General features: G+C 35.7%; 1 protein-coding gene and 1 long non-coding RNA gene across 37 annotated transcripts in view; one reads left to right on the top strand and one right to left on the bottom strand.

The window, feature by feature from the left end:
* PTPRD (protein tyrosine phosphatase receptor type D) overlaps window positions 1–24,692 on the bottom strand; it is a 2,191,141-nt gene that overhangs the window by 1,648,647 nt on the left and 517,802 nt on the right. The gene's annotated exons all lie outside the window — the stretch shown is intronic.
* LOC144322201 (uncharacterized) overlaps window positions 1,491–24,692 on the top strand; it is a 68,377-nt gene continuing 45,175 nt past the window's right edge. For both annotated transcript variants that reach the window (XR_013387753.1, XR_013387754.1), the window contains exons 1-2: window positions 1,491–1,614; window positions 12,795–13,079. This is a non-coding gene — a long non-coding RNA (uncharacterized LOC144322201). The remainder of the gene's footprint in view (window positions 1,615–12,794; window positions 13,080–24,692) is intronic.

A 24,692-nucleotide genomic window follows, 5' to 3' on the forward strand; every position in this document is an offset into this window, starting at 1 on the left:
GGCAATGGGCAGTTAAAAACCTAAGTCCCCAAATGTCAGAAAAAAAAAAAAAAAAAGACCATCAGCACATGGACATTAACCTAATAACTAGACAGATAAGCTCTGATTGGCATGACTCAGCATTCCCTGTTTGCTTAAGAAAGTTCCTCAAAAGAGCTCATAATAGCCCCTAAACTCAGAAACTCTGGGGACAACCCACTAGGGTCCCACTGAACCCCCCACCCCAGGAGCTTTATAATTTTGTTAATTAAACTTTGCTTTGCTGTACACCACTCTTCATCTGGTCTACCTCTTCATTCTTTGAAGTGGTGCAACCAAGAACCTAGGCAGGAAGAGGACACCAAGTCCTATAACATAAGGAATCTGCCACACACATTTATTTACACTAACATCAAGCATTAGCCTCAGATGAGCTAACCAACTGAGTGCACTACTAGATCAGTCTGAGTCCAGTCAGGAACATGTAGAGGCAGGTTTAAGGCAACAGGCTTGAACAATGGAATGTAGAACAAGGCTAAAGGGCCCACAGTGACCACAGAGCTGAATACAAACAGGCCCATTAGGCGACCCACCTCAAAATATCTATCAGCCTTTGCTGACCAATGAGTTACTTATATCTGACACAGTTACCAAAAAAAAGGGAAAATTCTATATTCCCATATCCCCTCACTCCACCCTTTACTGACAGCAGTGACCCTACGCCCCCACCCCTACCTCATCTCAGACAGTCTCTTCCTCTGTCCTGCTCATGGCTCCCTTTCAGTGCATTCAATAAATTTCCATTCCCTTTGTTCTGCCTCAGGGGAAGTCTTTCACTGATGGTGCTGCCAGCTTCCACCCAATCGGATGGACCCACATTTGGGGGCCCCCATCCCATTAAGACAGAGCCCACAGAACATAGAGGACATTACAGACTGTTCAACAGAGGGCATGTAATGCAAAAAGTATTTACAAAGAAGTTGAAGAGGTGAAAAGTCAACCAAGGAATGGAAAATAACCAAGACGTTAGTGAAGCATTAGGTATTTTATACCAGCATCAGCTGAAGTAAATTTCCACATAAATTACACTGCCTCTGGTGTGGTCATAAGAACATGAAAGAAAAGAAACAATCCTCCAAAAGGAATGCATTTAAAGCAATGCCTCTTATGTTCTACTTTGTGCAGAAAGAGAGAGGTTCTGAGGTTAGGTTCTATATTGACTTCCAGGTAATGACAAAGATTTGACATATGACCAGAGACATTTAGAGGATAAAACTAGAGGATTGGAGGAATGGGGGAAGATTTACAACTGTTATTGACAGAACTTTTTAAAAGAAATTCTAGAACCCTCAAAAATTTATATATAATTGAATGGTCAGTGGAAGGCCTCCACTATAGAAGCCTTTTATCATAGTTTCCAGCTATTCCAGTGCTTGCCATGGTAAAAGGACAAAGGACACAATGGGAACCATGGAATCATCCTTTATCTTCCTTCCAAAAGAACACTGAACTCTCTTCAGGTAGATCTTACCCTCCACAAAAGCCCATGTAATTCAGGATGCTAATTCCAGCTAAATTCCAGTAACTCAAAACTAAAGGTATACAATCTCATTAGAAGGCTAGGCACTGTTGCAGGTAAGGGGGAAAATTTGCCATCCCAAAATATACATAAGAATTATTTTGGCATAAGGATTATTTTGAGCTGGTTATTTTTAAAGACACAGCAGACACAGGGAAAACTCTAAAAATGAAATAGAAGTTACCCTTTTATAAGAGACATTTATATTTATATGGGAAATTTCCATTTGTAAGAGTGTCTCCCTCTATAACAGGAAGAAGAAGATGACTAAGTCTCTAGCAGCTCTTCTCAGTGGAGAAGGCTCTGACCTACATCAGCATAACACCCTTACCTTCAATAGCCTTCTGATAGTGTCCCGTGCCTGGCTTCTCCGCCCTCCAATATCTTTTCTTTCTAGCAGATGATGGTACTCAAGGTGTTGTCTTGAGCCATTTTAGAGAGTTACTCAATTTTCTGGGTATCTCCCATGTATACGTAAGGGCTATTTTAAAAGCCAAAAATAAAATAAGTTAATATGTTTTGAATAGATATGTACATGCTTGGTTGAATTTAACAAAATTCTTTTAAGTGAATCAGAGAGAATGAGTAGAAGCAACTCCTTCCATCTCATTTATCTTCCTAATGGCATTGTACTTGTCCTGAAGCAGTATGTTCAAATTTAAGATTATGTTAGGCCCAATTGAGTCTCCTCAGTGAGCCTGAACTGAAATAAAGGGTTAGATAGAAATGTTCTTCACACACTCATGTTCAGTAGCTTGCCAATATCCATAACTTCCATGTTGGAGAATGCTCTTGGGCCTTCTCTTCAGGGATTTGCATACCAAATATGGGGTAAGTTTTAGAGAATCAAAACTATGACTACATTTAGTTCTGGGAGGCAGTTACAATTTCAGGCAGCTGTTGGGCCACTCCATTATAACAAGGCTGTTGCTTGTACTAACTGATGTGGAGAACAAAGCAAAAGAAATGTACATAAAATTAAATTTCTTTATAACCTGCAGCTTGACAATAGCCAGGCCTCCAGGATCCTGGAATCTTCTTTAACATATGAAAGTCCTTTTGGAAACTACCTGTGCATTTACCTCCCCCAAATCCAAAGTATGTAATCAATTGCTCCTCACAACCCCAGGGCAGCTTTTTCTGCCCTGTCCAGTCCTTTGCTGTAATAACACCTCTTTTTTTTTTTTTTTTTTGCACTGAAAATGTTTCTAGAGGTTTTTTTGGCTGTTGGCTCTGAACCTCAGCATTTCCACATCACTAACCATTTCCTCAATAATATGAAAAGTAACTCATGGTATAGTTTGCTTCTTAGATAGCTCTTCTTAATTGATAACTGATTATTTGATAGCTACCTTAATTAATGAATGTTTGAAAGAAAAAGATTTTATTTATAGAAGTATGATCTTACTTTGAACTAGAGATTTTGGATGTTTAGTATTTGAACAGAAGGAAACCTTTTCTTTTTGCTGTATTATTTTTTCCTAACATTTTAGTCATGGATATATTAGATATAAGGATAAACAAATTACTGCTTTCCCAATTATGTACAATCTGTAAACATCATAAGCATAAAAAAAAAACTGCTATCTGTTAAAGTCTCAAAGTTAATACTCTAGAAATTAGGGGTGCCTGGGTAAATCAGGTAGTTAAACATTCAACTCTTGATTTTGGCTCAGGTTGTGATCTCAAGGTCATGAGATCAAGCCCCACATTGGGCTCTGCACTCAGCTGGGACTCTGCTTGAAATTTTCTCTCCCTCTCCCTTTGCTCCACACCCCTCTATCCCACCATCCTCTCCCACTCTCTCATTCTCTCTCTCTGAAATAAATCTTAAAAAAAAGAAAAAAATGTAAAAAAAAACAGCTAAAAGTAAACTTAACCTATAGATATTTTAAAGAATGTAGGTAATATGAAAATTATTTTAGAGGGTTCCAATTAAAGTATGCATTATTAGCAGATAATTTAGGATAACACAGGCAAAAACCTTAGTCTCAAAATATCACAGCATTCAGAAAAACACTCGAGATTAAGGTATTACTCAGATATATATATATATATATCAGATATATATTTACTCTTTGTAATATTAGTGTTGAGTATCAAACAGTTAAAAGTCTTCCAGGAATTTTTATATTAGATGCTTCTGGTGTTCTATTTGTTTGACAACCCATAGGCAAGGGATATGAAGAGGTACCATTGCATAATGGTTTTGCCAAAATAACTTTCTCCACTAAGCTAAAAATCTCCTAAAAATGGCTCTGAAATTTATGATAATGACACATTTCATTTATGTCCTCAGCTTTCAAGTGCCAACTTTATATTTGCTTTATAATGCTGAATTGAGAGCTTATTGGTTAAAAGAAAATGAAAACAGGAAGAAAAGAAAGAGAAGGGAGAAAAAGAGAACTGCTTTCTATTTTTTTATGTTTTTATTTATTTATCTGAGAGAGAAAGAGCTTGTGTGCACAAACAAGTAGGGTGAGGAGGAGGGATGGAAAGGAAGAAGGAGAAGCAGACTCCCCAGTGAGCAGGAAAACAGGAAGAAAAGAAAGAGAAGGGAAAAAAAGAGAACTGCTTTCTATTTTTTTATGTTTTTATTTATTTATCTGAGAGAGAAAGAGCTCGTGTGCACAAACAAGTAGGGTGAGGAGGAGGGATGGAAAGGAAGAAGGAGAAGCAGACTCCCCAGTGAGCAGGGAGCAGAGTTCAATCCTAGGACCCTGAGATCCTGACCTGAGTTGAAGGCAAATGCCTAACCAACTGAGACACTAGGTGCCCCAAAAAACTGCTTTTTAAATCTGAATTGTCCCATCCACAAACTCTCTCCTCTTAAAATAATGCATTGTCTTCTACTTCCTTCAAGTGCCATTACTGAGTTTCTATTTGAATTAAACAAGGTCAGCTTGTATGTATTAAATTATCAAACCTTTACAGAAATTTAGTATATAATTTCAAGTGTTGAGTTTGTCCACTAGAGTGCACCATCGTAATCTCTTGAATATAACAGAAACATGTTGATGTATTTTTTCAATATGCATAAAAGAGAAATACAGTATTAAGAAACAAATTGCAGTTCTTAATTGCCACCAACCTCTCAATAAATGACAAATTGCATGCAAATTAGAATTAATTTACCTTATGTTTTATAGGTTCACAAAAGGCTTTTTAAAAAGCCAACTTCAAGTATTTGAAAGTTTTGTCTATATTTTTCCCACGATCAACATAAGAATGACAAGAATTGCTTTTACATTTTTTTTCATTTTCTTTTTCTTTCTTCCCTTTTATCTTTTTCTAGAGAATGTGATAATACAAAAGGAGAACAATGGTCACATCTTTAGGTGGAGTATATGGCATTCATCTAAGGAAATCAGGATTTTCTTTTGATTTAAATAAGAAAAAAATGTTCATTTAAACTACTCTCTTCTGATGTCTTCCTGTCTGACAGTGGAAATGCATATTGAATTCTATAGTCATAATAGGAAGGATAATGCATATCCTGCAATAGAAAAGAGGAAAGAAGAAAAATATACAACTTGTCCCAATGAGCAAGTGAATCATAGAAATTAGAATGGAAAGGACCTATTATGCAATGAAGACTACAGTTCAGGGAAAACACAGTTCTATTTATGTTTATTTCAGATTACACTGCTCAGCATTTATACTGTTCTTCCCACAATAGCTCTGTCTTCCCCTTTCTAACATCACACACATCCCATAATTGTCTGTAGTAGCTTTTTCCTCAGCCTGAATGAGATTGCTTTGAAGGCTAAGTTCACACACTAGAGTAATTAACTACATAATTGGTCTAGAGTGAATCTTATATTGTCTTCTATGATACCTTCCTATCCACATCATATTACTTAATAGAAGCTGCCACGATTTCTAATGCCCAAATCAGGAGATTTAAGAGGCTGATTTATCCAGCCATAGGGGAAAAAATGAAAGGAATAGTGACATTGTTTTCACATCGGGACCTGAAAATAGTTTAGGACTGCAGATTAGGTTTTAAAATGAATATCTTTTTGCTTAGATAAAGTGGAAGTTTCTTGGGATTGTAATCATCAGCCTGGGTCACTATGATTTGATTTATACCACTGATTCTGACAATATAGTCCCTGGACCAGCAGCATTAGTATCACCTGGCACTTGTTTCTTTCCCTTTCTGGGTCCCCACCCAGGGAGACTGAATCAGAAACTCTGTAAATCGGCCCCAATGATCTGTGTCTTAACAAGATATCCAGGTGAATGTAATGCACATCAGAATTTGGAACCACTGATTTATAATATTAAAAGAATTTTTGAAAAAATGGTAAAATCATGACACCCATACAATTTTAAATAATCTTGTGTTGATTTATTTAACTCATTAATGAGAAGAATGGTTAAGATGTTATAACCAGTCCAAAAGCAAATTCAAATAACTATACATATCTAGGCAATAACAAATTCTAAAATGAGCTTACAAAAGATGTAAGTCTCCACTATTTACAGGGCAATAATCAATTGCAACCAATTGCATTCCATCAAACACAATCCATGTGCTTTTTTATGGATCATCTGTTATTATTAGTTTTCTACCACCAGTTTTCACCTCTGGGTTATAAAGTAGATAGTCACTTTGGGAATGGTATCCAAAGCAAGACAGACACTTAGTCATTTTTTTCTCATTTCAAAGTTATATATATATATATGATTATATTATATTAATATATATATTTAAAAGTTATATTATATATATATATAATTTCCTGACAGTTTAGTTCACTTAAGCTTATCAAAAGCTAAGTATAACTAAACACCTTTTATCTTGGAATTTCTGAATCATCCCAACTCAAAATTCCCACTTTTTGACCTTGGTTAATCAGTTAATCTTGAAGAAACATGGAAATTAGAGATAAAATATATTTTTTTCTTGTAGTCATCATCTGAACATTTTATTGTCCTAAGAATGAACATGAGGAACACTTGTGAAAATAGAATCGCATGCAGTATTCTGAAATTTTAATATAACAACGTAGTATCATTTGCAGATTATCTCCAAGGCAGAGAAAGTTTGCTAACTGGGCAGTAGAAATCATATCACATAAAGGCAGTAAGTTGTAGCAAATAAACCAAGAGTCCCAATACATTATTGTATGCAATAACGTCAAGGTCTGAAAAAGAAATTAGTAAATTCAGCAAAATTCAAGTGTTCTACTTCTGTCATAGTTTTAACCAATTCATACTGACATAGGTACTCAAGTTATAAAACTGAGCCCGTCAACAGTGGAGGGAAAAAATATTTCTCATCTTTTCCCTCAAAAAATGTGTTCCACTTCATAATAGTTGTCAGTACCAAATTAGGTTTAATTACATCTTTAAAGCGTTATTGAACTGAAGTGACCAGTCCAGTAAAGTAGTGAAAGGGAGCAGAATTTGCCACCCTAACATGACTCTTTGGCATAAGGGTTATTTTAGACTGGATATTTTTAGGAAGTACAGATACAGAAGAGACTCTGGAAACCAAGTGTGAGTTACCCTTTCGTAAGGGACATTTACTTTTTTTTAAAGATTTTATTTATTTATTCATGAGAGACACAGAGAGAGAGAGAGGCAGAGACATAAGCAGAGGGAGAAGCAGGCTCCATGCAGGGAGCCTGATGCAGGACTGGATCCCAAGACCCCCAGGATCACGCCCTGAGCCAAAGACAGACACTCAACCACTGAGCCACCCAGGTGGCCTGGGACATTTACATTTATAAGAGAAATTTCAGCTTTAAGAATGTCTCCCTCTCTTGGGACGCCAGGGTGGCTCAGCGGTTAAGCACCTGTGTTCAGCTCAGGTCGTGATCCCAGAGTGTCGGGATCCAGTCCCACATTGGGCTCCCTCTGTGGAGCCTCGTTCTCCCTCTGCCTGTGTCTCTGCCACTCTCTGTGTGTCTCTCATGAATAAATAAATGAAATCTTAAAAAAAAAAGAGAGAGAGAGAGAGAGAGAGAAAATGTCTCCCTCTTTACAATATGAGGATCATGACTAAAGCTCTAGAAACTTTTATCACTGGAGAAGGCAAGGAGCTGACAACCAACCCTTGCTGTACCTGAAAACCTCCTGTCACTGGCTCTCCCCAGCCCCTGACATCTTTAGTCTTTAGGTAGTGATGGTATTTAAGGTGGTAGCTTGGACCATATCAAGGAGTTACTCAATTTTCCTGGCTATCTTCCATATATGTAAGAGGTGTGCATGTTATTAAGTTTCTGTTTATTTCTCCCTTGTTAATCTGCTAATTTTATTATAAAAGGAGTCTCAGTTAATAAAAGTTAATAAATTGCTGTGTTTTATTGTCTACAGTAGAAAAAAAGAGTTATGAAAAACAAGACAGGCATTTGGGGGGCAGTTAAATTCAGATCTATTACTAACTAGTTTGGTAAACTTGGCAGATCATTTAATATCCTTCAGTCATGGTTTTCATATCTTTGAACTGAAGAGACCTAGTAGAGGTGAGGTATTGCATACCTAATAAAACAATCTAACACTAATCAAGTGAACATCATATGCATGTATAAGAAAGAAAAAAAATATTTTTCCTACTACTCCCTATGTTTTCCAGCTAAAGTCCTATAATTTAGACTTTAAAAAAGGACAGATTAACAAGAGAAAAGCATAAAACATTAATTTAACTTTCTATGACACAGGGAAATGAAGATTCAAAAAAAATCCCAGTTAATTCTAAATTTATTATTATTATTATTATTATTATTATTATTATTATTTTAGGCTTAATGAATTATGGAAAGTTGTAGAAAAACATGATAGGACAAGACTATTAGCTAAGAGTAGTAAACTGGCAGAAACAGCAAAGCTTGTTCATATTTGGGTTCCAATTGATGTCTTTTATCTTTGGAAATAAGGGTGTTTGTTCCTTTCCTCCACATCTCACAAGATCTCATGACCTGCTTCAGGAGAGAAGAGAGAGGTCAGAGTCTTTTCTGCACCTGCATCTCTCAAATACCTTCAGTTTAAAATAACTAATATGCCAAAATGTCATATTTGGGAGTACCATGCTTTGAACTCATTCACACTTGGTTATAAACATATGAAATTTAGAAACTTATGGTCTGAAAGTGATATAACTTTCAGATATTGAACATGAGGTTTGAAGGAACCTGGAAGATACTCCATATTTTTTATAATCTAGCAATACCATGCTTTGAGAGAAAGCATGAGTAGCAATACAACATACACACATGCACACAGAAAGACACACACACACACACACTCAGAATCTCCAGGTTACAGTGGATAGTCCTCAACTTACAAAACTCATAGACATCTACAATTAGTCAATCTTAGGACTAAAACATCCCTTCATAGCTGTCCATATAGATAATTTGTTCCCTCAACCTTAAGTTTTCTAGACGTTTCTCAAGGTATTCTTCTCAGCTTGTAGTGAATGCACCTCCCTTATTTTTCACTTAGTAAGGTCTTTTTCAGTCTTTAATGTATAATTTAAAAGACATTTTTGGGGGGTTCTCTTTGTCTACTGTTTATCCTCATCAGAATTAGTCCCCTCTCTTTGTTTCTGTTGAAAATTATTTATACTTCAAGAGGTTTTCATTTAATTCTGCCTTTTAGAACCATGAGCTGTCTAAATATTTATCACTGACACTACTGTGAGTTTTTTGAGGATTATGCTACATCAACTTATCACCTTTGTGCCCAACAGAGTACTTTAAACTTGATTAGTTGTAAAATAACTAAATTAGTTGCTGAATTTGAATGATAGATATTCCAAAGTCCAGTTGACCTCAAATGAGACAAAAACTATGAGAAAACTAGCCTTCCTATTCTCTCATGTTTCTGAAGAGTGAAAAATGTTTTGATCTTTGATACGTTTTTTTTTTTTTTTTTTTCTCTTTTTTCCCCAATGACTTCAAACTCATTTCAGTCAGAGAATTGTGATTAAGGATATTTTTCCTTTCCTTCCTTCCTTCCTTCCTTCCTTCCTTCCTTCCTTCCTTCCTTCCTTCCTTCCTTCCTTCCTTCCTTCTTTCCTTCCTTTTTACTAACACCATCATCAGGAATTCCACAAGGTTAACTCTCTCCAAGAAGCTCAGAGTAGGTTTGGTCTTATTATTACCAAATCATCCTCTCTCTTGTAAAAGAGGAAATGAGCTTCAAGGACATTAAGCAGTTAGTCCACAAAACCATGAGACAAAAAGCTTGATCTGCTATTTCATGGTCTAGGTCAGTGTCCTACATATTAAAGCAGAGTGCTAAACTGAAATTATAGCTCCACAATTACTTCCTCCAAACTTAAGAGTTCACGCAGTCAATAGCTGACTTGAATTGTAACATTTAATTAAGAACCAGAGAAATCCAATTAGGTATAAAAAGATGTTTCCAAATATACACAATAATATGCCTTCTCTAGGATGCTGCACTGTCTCTCTAATTTTCAAATGAATTCCTCTGCCTAATATTTTTCTGTGGTTTGAATTTTAAAAGGGAGGGGTTGCTTTACAGGGAGCCAGAAACTCATCATTTCGAGTTTGCACATATTTACTGCCTGAGAACACAACTCTAATCCAAGGTAACTGGTGCAGAGTTGCATAGTCAATGGATCCATGGTTGTTTTCTGTCATTGGCCACCAGCCCTATAAAAGTTAGAATTTTTGACAAAAAACAAAATACCATGCAGTTTTGTCATGGTCAGATGGTTTTACTTTTCATGCTTAAAGCAAGAACTCCATCAGGCTTCCCCCCCCGCACCCCCCCGCCCCAGGAGAAGGCCTATTTTATTTGCTTGCATCAGTAGACCATTTGATTTTTGTTATAGTGCTCTCCCATTTTCATTACAAATAAAATCAAATTTTTGGTCTGATACATTTGAATCCCCAGGGCCTGAGAGGAAATATCCTTTTAAAGAATTTACAGATTGCTATAGTTATGAAGGCAGACCTCAAATTCTACCAATATATGGAAGAGCTCAAAGGTACAGGTAGAAGGACTGGAAATCCAACCAAGATACAATGAAGTGGGCCTGTGATTTTTTTCTTAAATGTTTTCCCTGAAAAACTGAGACAGAAAGCACTTGCCATGATTAAAAGAGTAAGGGGATTTTTATCATGACCAATTCCATTTGAGAGACTGGGAAGACTGGTCTCTATTTCAGAGATTTCTTACTTATTAGCAGTCTTTTCATGTTGCTGGTATGATAAAGCCACTGAAGCAAATGCAAATTTCCAGAAGGCATTATTTTAGAGATTGCATGTAAGTAACTACTCATCCAAAAATATTCAAGTTTCCTGATGCTAATATCTCCTAGCAAAGTGTCATTTCTCTTGGAACAGAAAGTGAAATATTTGTTTCTAGTAATGTAAGTGGTCTATTCAGTGAACTCTTGGTCCTTCTCCAATTCTGGAGGCTATTCTTCTTTCTCAAAATCAGCTAATGATTTGGACACAGCTCTTTAAAAGGGAAACAACAAAGCTTTGTTACCAATATAACCTTACATTTCAGAACCTGAACTGCTGTCCTATAGATATACTTATCCATATGCACACAAAGAAGCAATACCAAATTTAACACCTATTTCAATGACTTCCTGATCCCCAACCAAGGTTCTGTAGTTCATTTTCTTCTGAAGAGAGACCCTTTAGCCACTTCATTAATCAAAACCACTAATTATACTTTTATTACAATGTTTCAAAACAACAAATACATAATCATCTATATGACTCACTTTGACCTGCTTCCTACTTTTCATAGAATAAAAATGGGGGACCTCTAAAATGGGGGACCTCTAAAAATGTTATTTTCAACCTGAAATCACAACTCAGTGGAAGGACTTCCTAAGTGTCCTCTTTATGATATTAGCATACATTGAAGTTTCTTTTAAATTTTTTCAATGCAATGTGCCTGAAGGACCAAAAAGGGACTTTCCCTTGGTCTAAGATTCCCAGAACAGTTAAGCCCTTTGGCATTTCTACTAAACAAAAGCTAATTTTTGCTGTTTTGTCATCATGTGCTTGTTTTGCTCCTGTATTGTTGCTGGTTTCACTACTAAAAACCAGCCTTATGTATTCTTGAAGATTTCACAATATTTGTACTGTGTCATATTCCTCAAGTCCCTGACTGTTGGAACAAGATGCTTCCTATGGAAATCTCACTCCTAATCTAAATGCTCACTTTGGTACAAGAGTTGGTTTGTCATCTTGAAAAAATGTATGTAGCTTAGGCTTCATAGATGCTCTTGAGAGTGTATTCCTCTCCAAACAGGAAAAAGAAACTTGGGTATTTGGCAGTGCTTATGAGGACGCGGCTGGTGGCACTATTCTCTCCAAGCAACTATTGAATGGATGCCCCAGGATAAAATTAGGAGTGCAGTGCTTGGCGCTGTGAATCATATGAAACAAAATAACCAAAACCCTATGCTTCCAACCAATTTATAAATCCACAGATCCTTTGGAGGAGAGCAGTACCATTTACCTCCTGTTACTTCAATTTGGCAAAAGTAGCTCTCTCTTTGCTGGATTTTCTATTCTGTTGTATTGTATAGTAACAATAAATAGCTAGAATTATAATGGTACCTGTTTCTAAAGACCCTAATGGAATTTACGATTTTTTTCCTGTTTAAAAAAATCTTTTCTCCAATGTCATACATCTTCCACAGAGCACTGTGATTTTAAGTTTAGTCACGTGGAAACTTGTCACAAAAAGAAAAACTAGTGAAGTTTCTAATTAATCCTAATTATAACACCTAAAATTGATTGTTTTTTATATATCAGCACTTACATACATGATCATTAATCCCAAAGCTCTGCAAGGAGGCTATTAGCTGCTTATACTTCTTAGGGAATGGAGACTCAGAGAGAATAAGTAATTTGGCCAGTCATTCTATTCTCTAGTGGTAGAGACAGAACTCAAACCAAAGACCTTTTTACTCCAAAGTTCATAAATTTTCTATTACTACTTATAGCTCCACCCCACACCCCAATGTGGTAATAAATATTGCTTAACTATCTTTATAGATTAAAAAAAAAAAAGCCCTGTTGTACATAGCATTTGCTTGTTTCTCTGTTGTAAATACATCCCCCATGGTCAATTTCAAGCTACTGAAGAACATGGAGTCGGAAATAAATGTTAGTCAAATGGCTGTTGGGGTCTTTGTTGTTAAGTGACTCCAGCACAAACTGGATCACAAGTTAAACATTTTCCTTCCATATTTATGATGTAATTTTGTGTTTCTTTGCTGTAGAGCTTTCAACTCTGGTAACCAGGAATGCATTCCACTGATCCATTGAAATTAACACTTCCAGGAATACTACCGAATTATAGAGTTGTTTCTGCTTTATAAGAAAGGCAATCATATATATGAGAAGGCATACCAGAAAAGGAATGAGAACTGATATTCAGTTGAAGTTCCAAATCTGCCACTTGCAGACTGGAATAGGAAAGGTACTGGAAAACATTTATCTCTTCAAACCTTGGCTCTCTCATCATGCAAAGGTAAACAGTAATCCCTGTCTTGACTGCCTTCAAGGTGAGTAACATGAAAGATAATTCATCCTGAAATATTTTATAACTAATAACATGAAAAACAATATAGAATATATTCTATATATGGAATATAATTGATATTTATCATATTCTCTAGTCCTTTGGGTTAGTCTGTCACACATTCATATCCTTTTACATAACAATGATTTAGTTTCATCTACATAATATTGAGAGTATATCTCACATGATACGGACTCTGCAGACCTTAAGAATAAAATAGAAGTGACTACTTTTTTTTACTCCTCTAGTTTTTTTTTTTAACTCCTCTAGGCCAATACTTGCAACATAATGTAACTACAAGTGCTGTTAATGTACCTTCTAACATTGTGCCTATTAATTCCACCAGAATTGAACAAGCATTTTTATTACCAAATTGGAACAGAAACAGGGCATTAACAGTGGGAACACCATGAAATGACAAGAAGAATGAGCACAAAAACATGCTCTCCTCTTTTTTGCATTTTTATTTAACTTACATGCTGGTTTTGTTTTTGGCCCCTTAATATACACTAAGCATATCCATAAAGAAGAAGAGGTAGCTGAAATCAAAAGCATCTTGTGTATTTGCAATCTATCTTCACTCTCAGATTCAGATTATTTCCACTATATTAAGGAGTTTATTTATCAGTATAATCTTTGCTCATCAGAAACGTGTTGTGCGTATTTGTGTGTATGTGTGTAGGCTGCCAATTCCCATTTAGCCATTTAGATTTGGCAGCTTGATTTTGTTCTATCATTGCAAGTTTAGACCCCCTTCATCTCTTCACAAAATGGCTTTCGTTGTTCTGCTTTGCCCTGTGAACATTGTTCGACTTCTATCTATCTAACAAAGAATGGAGATAAGATATCTGTCCTGACTATAGCCAGGCTGGAGATGGTAACCCAATGGGAAGACCACCAGACTATTAGAAGGCAGCAAGATTGGTGAGGCTTGTCTTCAACAGAGTACAAACAAAAAGACTCACTTTGTGATACTCAATTGCAAGTCTAAGAATGTGAGCACCTGAAAAATGTCATGCTGTGAACATTAGCCCCTTGGTTTCTGACACTATATTATGCCAGCTTCCCTACTGGAATTTAATTTTCTCTTCCACACACCAATTCCAAGCTCTCTGACCATTTGTCAGTTATGAATAGTTCTAGTGGAGTTGCTCCCAGGATTTCTCTTAAGAATCATGTTTTCCATTTTTTCACAAATTCACATGCAGATATTCAGATTTATAGTATTCAAATGTAGCAAGTGAATAGGTGAGTAGGTGACTGGATTAGCACTCAATCTAATCATCCACTGAGACTCAGCCTTTGCAGTAAAAGAAGATCTTGATTTCCTAATTAAATTTCTTTTAAAAATAGTGGTATTTCCAATAGATAATGACTTTTGTTCTCTGTTTCAGAGAGAGAGAGAGGTAAACAAAAAGTGATAATCAAGAATCAGAAGCCATACTCCTTGATAGTATGACTCTGTTGAGAAATTAACAAGCTGAGATGTTTCAGTATCTTGTTGGTTTCAATTTTTTTTCTTATTTTGAAATAATAAATATCTACAAAACTATATGGTTTATAAAGGAAGAAATACTATGTAGTCAGTGTTCAGCATACTTATATTACAATTATCTAGCATATAATAGACACATAGTATATGGTGCACTAGGATACTGTATTAATTTGCTAGGGCTGCCATAACAAAATACCATGGACTTAGTGACTTAAATAGCAAAAGTTTATTTTCACTTAGGCCTGGAGATTAGAAGTTCAAGATGAAGGTATTGGCAGGTTTGGTTTCTCCTAAGGCCTCTCTCTTCAGCTTGTAGACAGTCACCTTCTCACAGTCTCTTTACATCATCTTTTCTCTGTGCACATGCAAACTAGTGTCTGTTCCTCTTCTAATAAGGACATCAGTCCTACCAAATTATGTCCCCACCCGTGTGACCTCATTTAACCTTAATTACTTCTTTAAAGGCCCTCTCTCCAATAATATCTACATTGGGTGTTAGGGTAAACCAGTGAATTTGGGGGGAAACACAATTCAGTTCTTTTAACAGGTACTTTCTCAAAATATGTCCCCTAGACATTTGATTATTGTTCATATTCAGATTTTCAGACTTGAATCAAGCCATTTTTAATTAAAATGGTTTGTGTGAAGCTTGAAAATAAGAAATATTAATAGCAATAAAATGTGGTGATTTTGCTCAATAAAAGTGGAAATATCTGTTATAGGAGTAATATATGGGCCAATTAGATCCAGAGAGCAGTTTATACATCAACTCTTCTGGTTCATGCACCTCTCACTCCACCTTTTCTTTCAACACTTCTCTCAATTGCATCATTTTTGTCCCTATACAGTTTTTCAAGTCCTTCTATCCCCTCACTACTGATTATGTTAATTATTTAAATTGCAACCTAAAGCAATAAAAAAGGTCAAAAAAGTATTATAATTTTTTCTAACCTTTATCTGTACTTCTTTCTCAGTAAAATTAATTAAAGATTGTAATTCCTTTGAATTGGATTCAGCATCTTTGAAGTAGTACAGACAAAATACAATACAATAATATACAGTGATGTTAAAGATTCTCAATTTTTACAAAAGAAATTCTACACAGAAAGTAACACTAAGAACAATTACACACATTGACAGTATTATCTTTGTCTCAAACTAAAGGAAAAATCAGTTATAGAGAACTTAGAATCACATAACTACAAACTTCTTTAATTACTTTTTAATTAATAGCTGAAGTAAGAAAAAATATATTTCTTTAGTATTTTTCAAATAAATTAGGAAAACAATCTCTACATCAAAGTTTCTTATTACAATTAATTTTTTTTTCCTATCTAGTAAACTCTTACTATGTGTGAGATTCTGTTTTGGCCATGTATGTAATATTGTAATTATTTTTAAAGCTAAACTACCAAGAAAGAATTATTATTACTCATATTTTGAAGGTTCAAAAAAACACATAGTCATGAATCTACAAAAACAAAACCTTCCTGGAAGAGAAGAAGGAGAAATCAAGGAATCAATCCCATTTACAATTGCACCAAAAACCATAGATAGCTAAGAATAAACCTAACCAAAGAAGTAGAAGACTTGAAAACTATTAATCACTGATAGAATACATTGAAGAAAACAGCAAAAAAATTGAAAAAAAAATTCCATCCTCATGGATTGGAAGAACGAATATTGTTCAAATATTTATACTACTCAATGCATTCTACACGGTTAATGCAATCTGCATCAAAATACCAGCAGCATTTTTTTCACAGAGCTAGCACAAACAATCCTAAAATTTGTGTGGCACCACAAAAGTCCCCGAGTAGCCAAAACAACCTTGAAAAAGAAAAGCAAAGCTGGAGGCATCACAATTCCAGACTTCAAGTTATGTTACAAAGCTGAGTGATCAAGACACTATGGTAATGGCACAAAAGCAAACACATAGATCAATGGAATAGAATAGAGAACCCAGAAATGAACCCCCAATTATATGGTCAACTAATCTTTGACAAAGCAGGAAAGAATATCCAGTGGAAAAAATACAGTTTCTTCAACAAAAAATGTTGGGAAAACTAGACAGCAACATGCAAAAGAATGAAACTGGACTGTCTTTACACCATACACAATAATAAATTCAAAATGGATAAACGACCTAAATGTGACACAGGAAACCATTAAAATCCTAGAGGAGAACACAGCTTGTAACCTCTTTGACATTAGTTGTAGTAACTTCTTACTAGATATGTCTCCTGAGTCAAGGAAAACAAAAATAAACTATTGGAACTTCATCAAAATAAAAAGCTTCTGCACAGTGAAGGAAACAATCAACAAAAGTAAAAGGCAACCTATAGTATGAGAGAGATATTTTACAAATGACATATCTGAAACAAAAATAAACTATTGGAACTTCATCAAAATAAAAAGCTTCTGCACAGTGAAGGAAACAATCAACAAAAGTAAAAGGCAACCTATGGTATGAGAGAGATATTTTACAAATGACATATCTGATAAAGTGTTAGTATCCAAATATACAAAGAACTTAAAAAATCTCAACATCCAAAAGAACAAATAATCCAATTAAATAATGAGCAGAAGATATGAATAGACCTTTTTCCAAAGAAGACATCCGAGTGGCTAACAGACATCACTTAGCATCAGGGAAATACAAATAAAAACTACAATGAGGTATCATCTCACATCTGTCAGAATGGCTATAATTAACAACTCAGAAAGCAACAGATGTTGACAAGGATGCAGAGAAAGGAAAAAGGGGAACTCTCTTACACTGTTGGTGGGAATGCAAACTGGTGCAGTGATTCTGGAAGACAGTATGGACGTTCCTCAAAAAGTTAAAAATAGAACTACCCTACAATCCAGTAATTGCAATATTTGGTATCTACCCAAGGATAAAAAATACTGACTTGAAGGGATACATATATACCCTGATGTTTATATTAGCATTGACAATAGCCAAGTTATGGAAAGAGCCTAAATATCCATCAACTGAATAAAGATGTGATATATATGTGAATATTAATAACCATAAAAATAATATTATTCACAATCTGCAATGGTGTGGTTGGAGCTAGAGTGTATTATGCTAAGTGAAATAAATCAGTCAGAGAAAGACAAATATCATATGATTTCACTCATACATGGAATCTAAAAAATAAAACAGTTGAACATAGAGGGGGCAGAAATAAGAGGCCAACCAGGAAACAGATTCTTAACCAAAAAGAACAAACTGACGGTTCCTGGAAATGGAGGTGGGCAGGGGTATGAATGAAATAAGTGATGGTTATTAAGCAGGGCACTTTTGATGAGCACTGGATGTTGTATGTAACTGATGAATCACTAAATTCTACACCTGAAATTAATATTACACTATATGTTAACTAACTGGAATTTAAATGAAAATTTGGAGGAAAAAAAAAAAAAAAACTCCTGGAACTGAGGAATGAGTAAGGAAGTCAGAAAATACATGGTTAATACGCAAAAATCAGCTGCCCTCTTATACATCAGCAATAAATAATTGGAGCTTCAATTATAAAAAAAAAAGTCACAACAGCACAAAAATAAAATACATACAAATTAAACAAAAGGTATACAGATATGTGGAAAATTACAAAGCTCTGATGAAATAAATCAAAGAGAATCTAGATAAATAGAGAGATGTGAGTCAGAAGACTTAATATTGCCAAGATAGCAATTGTTAACATAATCTATAGATTTAATGTAATTCTAATAAAAATCTTAGCAAGAAATAAGATCGTTGGGGCACCTGGGTGGCTCAATTTTTTGAGCATCTACCTTTGGCTCGGGTCATGTTCCCAGAGGCCCCGGATGGAGACTGCATTGGGCTTCCTGCTCAATGGGGGAGGGGGGTCTGCTTTCTCTCTCTCTTTTCCTGTCTTTCAAATAAATAAATAAAAATCTTAAAAAAGAAGAAGAAAGAAAGAAGACCTTAAAAAATCTTAGCAAGGTATTTTGTGTATATCAACAACTAGATTCTAAAATTTACACAAAAAGGCAAATGATAAATAACGGCCAATAAAATACTAAAGAAAATCAAAATTGGATGATTTACTCAATCCCTGATTTCAAGATGTACTGTAATACTATAATAATCAAGATAAAAAGGCATTCGTAAAACAAAACCACATTAGTGAGACGACAAAGCAGTAAAGGCACTTCAGTGGAAAATAAGAATGTATTCAACAAATGATTCTGGAACAGTTGGATGTATATGCAAAAAAAAAAAAATAGAAAGAGAGGGAGAGAGAGAGAAAGAGAGAGAGAGAGAGAAAAGAGAGAGAGAGAGAGAATCTAGATATAGACATAAGTTTCAGAAAATTAAGCCAAAAAGGATTGTAGGCCTAAATAGAAGTGCAAAACATCTAGCAGGAAACATAGGAAAAAAACTAATGTGGCTTTCAATTTGGTAATGAATATCTAGATATGAGACCAAAAGCAAGACCCATGAAAAACCAAAACCAACAATTTTGACTTTATTGAAACTAAATCATATCTGTGAAAGATGCTATTGAGAGAATTAAAAGATTTGCCACAGACCGGAAGAAAATGTTTATAAAAGACATCTCTGATTAAGGACTTATATCCAAAAAAAAAAAAAAAGTCTTAAAATTCAACAGTAAGAGGGGCACCTGGGTGGCTCAGTAGTCGAGTGTCTGCCTTTGGCTCAGGTTGTGATCCTGGGGTCCTGGGATCGAGTCCCACATCAGGCTTACTACCGGGAGTCTGCTTCTCCCTCTGCCTATGTCTCTGCCTCTCTCTCTGTGTCTCTCATAGTAAATAAATAAAATCTTTCAAGAAAAATTTAACAGTAAGAAAACAAAAAAGTCATTCAAAACACAAGCAAAGGTCTGAAAAGATAACTCACCAAGAAAGACAGATAGATGTTAACTAAGCATATGAAAATATTCTTGATATTTTCTATTAGGGAAATGCAAATTAAAACAACAATTTAGGTATCCTACATGCCTATCAAAATGACAAAAATCCAAAAAACTGACAATCATCAATTGTTAGTGAGGATGTGGAACAACAATTCTAACTCTACTTACAGCTGGTAGGAGTTTAAAATAATCCATCCACTTTGAAGATCATTTGGCAGTTTTTCACAAACTAAATGTTACCATAAAATATAGTTATCACATTCTTAGAACTGAATTAAAAGCATATTTGTATATATAACCTTCAAAAATATTTATAATAGTTTTATTCATAACTGCTCAAAACTGAAGCAACGAAGATATCCTTTATTTTTATTATTTTTTTTTAAGATTTTATTTATTTACTCATAGAGACAGAGAGAGAGAGGCAGAGACACAGGCAGAGGGAGAAGCAGGCTCCATGCAGGGAGCCCGACGTGGGACTCGATCCAGGGTCTCCAGGTTCACGCCCTGGGCTGCAGGCGGCACTAAACCGCTGAGCCACCGGGGCTGCCCACGAAGATATCCTTTAAAGCAAACTAGTACATCCATACAATAGAATACTTCTGCCATATAAAGGAATGAGATATCAAGCCATACGAAAACGCATGAATACATATTGTTAAGTGAAAGAAGACAGTATGTCAGATGACAGGAAAGCAACAGCGGAGGTAAACAGAATAGTGGTTATCAGGAGTTCCGCTGAGGGGGAGGTGGTTTGAGTGCAGCATATGGGATTTTAGGACAATGAAACTTTTCCTTATCCTACTGTAATGGTAGATACGACAATATGCAATTGTCAATATCCATATAGAATTTTACAACACAAAGGTGAAACTTAAAATTCCAAAATAAAAAAATTAAAATTTAGGAAGTTATGGAACACTAGGATAGAACCTACACTGTGACAAAAGAAGTTAGCTGCGTACAAATGTATGAAACAGCCTTGTTGGAGGGAGTGGGGGGCAGAGCTACTGACCTGAGTAACATGGAAATGAGGGTAGTCTTTAAGATTGAAGGCAAGAGGAACTGCACATAAACATTGTACCATAGCTGATAGTTAATTAACTGGATAGAGAATAGTAGGAGACAGATATCTGCCTGTTGGCGGGTGCGGAATTTATAGATAAGTAGGGGGCAAAAGGTTGAATAATTCATGTGGCAGTACATTAGAAATGGAAACATAAGTATAAACTCATGTTTAGCTTAATATAAATACAGATGAATACACATACAAATATTTAGCAACAAGCTCAGCATCTAAATCTTGGTTTCAAATACTATTTTCCAATAAAAGGAACCAAGGCTCATTGGAGAAGTTGCTGACTGTAATACCAAGTCTAGAAATATAAAAGATGATCCAAGAATATCTATTAGTACCAAAAAGGAAGAAAGTATTAAAAAAAAAACAAAATTCCACAATAATGGGTATGTGACAAATAGACACAAAATTCAAATGAAAGAATTCCCAGTGGCAAAGCTCATAAAATTTTAGCCACAAAACCAATATGCATGAGCCTGTGTGGAAATTAATAAATCATTAAAAATTTTAACCAACTAGATAAATAAGGGAAATGAAAAATTTCTCATCTAGAAAAATTCTAAATAATTTATTTAGATATTCCAGTGTCAAGCGAGAGAGCCAAACTTCCTACTTCTTAAGTGTAGATGATACATCTTTGCAAGTCCCACAGTATGGAGATAGGAAAAAATGAATAACTTCACAGTAGAAAAACTTGACAAGCATGATGTCATCAAGATGATCAGATTAACATCACCAGTTATAATTCATGTTGATGGTATGTACCCTCGGTATGATATGGTGAAAATGGCTCTTCATTTCTGTGATCTTTCTTCCCAAAACCATGACCCCAGTACAACCATGAGAAAAACATTAGACAAATATCAATTTTAAACAACATTTAACTAGTAATCCTTAAAACTGTAAAGGTCATCAAAATCAAAGTTTAAAGAACTATCACAACCAAGAAGATCTTAGACCATGGGAATGAAATGTGGTATCCTGGGGGAAACTGTGGGACTGAGAAAGGGCATGAAGGAAAAATTAAAGAAATCCAAGTAAATATGCACTTCAATTAAAAACAAAAAACCTTCAAGTCACAGAATATTTATGTGATTTGCTAAAAATCGCCGAGCTGGAAAGCATTGGCACTTGTTGCATTGGACACCATTTCCTGTGACTTTGCGTCCAGAGTTCTTTCCAGCATGAGAGAAAAGATCTCTTCAGTCTGCATTCCACAGCCTCAGATTTCCTCATAGACAAGTTGTCAACAGTCCAGGAACTAAAAGGTTTATTTTTGGCAAGAGCCAGATTTTTCATCCAGATACTTCCATTCCTTTTTGTGATGAGTTTATAGAGTAAGGTAGGAGTGAAACACTACATTGGGTTCACATGCTTTTAAAAAAATACATTAAAGATTTTTTAAAAATTAAAGATTTTTTGAAGATTTTTAAAAATATTTTTCAAGTGACTTATTTAAAATGTACATTAATGTATTTGTAATTTTAATAGTTAACAACTTTTAAAAACACATAGCTAGAACATGGAATAAAAGAGAACCTTCAATTATTCTCTTTTCTTTTTTATAATGATTTTATTTTTAAATTACATCTACTCCCAGTGTGGGGCTTGAACTCAAAATCCCAATATTAAGAGTCAGATGCTCCACCAACTGAGCCAGCCATTTATTCCAGACTATCTATTATTATTATTATTATTATTATTATTATTGTTATTGTTATTATTTGAGGAGGCTCCTGCCCAGAGTGGAGCCCAATGCAAGGCTTGAACTCATGACCCTGAGGTCAAGACCTGAGGTGAAATTGAGAGTTGGACCCTTAACTGAATGAGCCATTCAGGCTCCCTCCCATCAATTTTTTTTTTTTTTTGAGAGAGAGAGCACATGCACATGCACACATGTATGTGATCAGGGGGAGGGGCAAAGAGAAAGAGGGACAAGCAGACTCCACACTGAGTGCAGAGCCCGACTAGGGGCTGGATCCCATGACCCTGAGATCATGACATGAGCTGAAATCAAGAATAGGACACTAACCAATTGAGCCACCCATGTGCTCCCAATTATTCTTAATAAAGTGTAAAAAGTACATAAAATATTGTGATACCCTATAATCTTTTTTATAATCATCAAATAAGTATCTTACTGAGCTAAACGAATTATTCTAGTTGTCTCAGAATTTTTAAGTGCTTGTGTTTAGGAGGGTAGGTATTTCATTTTTTTTTTTTTAAAGATTTTATTTATTTATTCATGAAAGACAGACAGAGACACAAGCAGAGGGAGAAGCAGGCTCCATGCAGGGAGCCCAATGTGGGACTCGATCCCGGGACTCCAGGATCAGGCCCTGGGTCAAAGGCAGGCGCTAAACTGCTGAGCCACCCAGGGATCCCCTCATTTTTTTTTTTAAAGATTTTATTTATTTATTCATGAGAGACACAGAGAGAGAGAGATTGAGAGGCAGAGAGAGAAGGAGGCTCCATGCAGGGAGGCTGATGTGGGACTCCACCTTGGGTCTCCAGGATCACACCCTGGGCTGAAGGTGGCACTAAACCGCTGAGCCACCCAGGCTGCCCAGGAGGGTAGGTATTTCAAATGTCCACCACAATTGCAGGTATTCCAATGGCCTACTCAGTTCTGCCTGTGTTTGCTGGACTGTACTGTGGCATCAGAGAGTATCTGGCTTCTCTCACTAGTCTGCTTTTAACACCATTTGATACCATGGGCCACTTGGCTCCTTGCTCATTTCTGCAGGTTCCTATGGTAGCCTGATAATGTTTAAATTATGATACCCACAGCAATGCAAAACAACTTGCAGTTTTTCAGTCCAAGTCCAAAGCCAATGCCATCTCCATAAACAAACAAACAAGCACCTAAGGGTGTGATTAAATTCTAGACCCTCTTTATGTAACCTATCTACCTGGGGTGCTTTGGGCTCAGTTTGGATCTCTAGAACTTCTAAAACTGACAGAAGAATGGTATTTTTAAACTTCTTACAGCTATGGGATCTTTAGAGAATCTGATGAATGCCCTGGATGCCCTTTCCAGGAAAAAAAAAAAAAAAAAGGAAGGATTCATTGAGACACTACATTTTCATTTAATTTCATGATGTTTTCTCTGATCCACAGATACCATATTAAGGTCACCAGTTTTTGAGATTATTCAGAAATCTTTCTGTACCAGATCCGGTTAGAGAAGAGACTGAGCTCCTGTGAATTCCCTGCATATGATGTGCATTCAGCTTATATCTCTGAAGCTGAGTGGTGGAAGGGATTTGATAAGCCATGCTATAGCACACATGGTATATAAAGCACCAATCTGAAACTGTCTGAAATGTTAAATGGCTATATCCACCATTTAAGACCTGCAATGATGATGGAAATACTGTTTCCTTAAACAATTTATGGAATACTTTTATTTTCTCCAAGAGTTTTTGGGAAATTTTACATAATGAATCAATTTGTTTCACACCCATTCCTTTCCATAAATAGAGAGAGAGACAAAAATATGAATAAATTCCAAATCTGTAAATTCATTCTCTGAATATATACTAAATTGATTTTTTAAAAGATTTTATTTATTTATTCATAAGAGACAGAGAGAGAGAGAGAGAGGCAGAGACACAGGCAGAGGGAGAAGCAGGCTCTATGCAGGGAGCCCGATGTGGTACTCGATCCCGGGTCTCCAGGATCAAACCTTGGGCTGAAGGCAGCGCTAAACCGCTGGGCCACCCGGGCTCCCCTGTTAAACGGATTTAATGAAGTAATGAGCCAGTGGTGCAAATACTGATACGGAAATAACATTAAGACTTCTATTGGATTTCAGTACATATTGATTTTTATCAGGAGAAAAAAATACAGCAAAACAAGGTTTGGTTTTGTTTTGTTTTTAATACTCGCAATCACTTAACATTTATTTTTATGTAATTTTGTAATTTTTTAAAAGATTTTATTTGTTTATTCATGAGAGAAACACACAGAGAGAGGCAGAGGCGGAGAGAGAAGCAGGCTCCTCACAGGGAGCCCGATGTGGGACTTGATCTCGGGACTCCAGGATCACACCTTGAGCCAAAGGCAGATGCTCAACCACTGAGCCACCCATGCATCCCAACATTCATTTTT

Source organism: Canis aureus, chromosome 10 (genome assembly GCF_053574225.1).
Source record: "Canis aureus isolate CA01 chromosome 10, VMU_Caureus_v.1.0, whole genome shotgun sequence".
Classification (NCBI taxonomy): domain Eukaryota; kingdom Metazoa; phylum Chordata; class Mammalia; order Carnivora; family Canidae; genus Canis; species Canis aureus.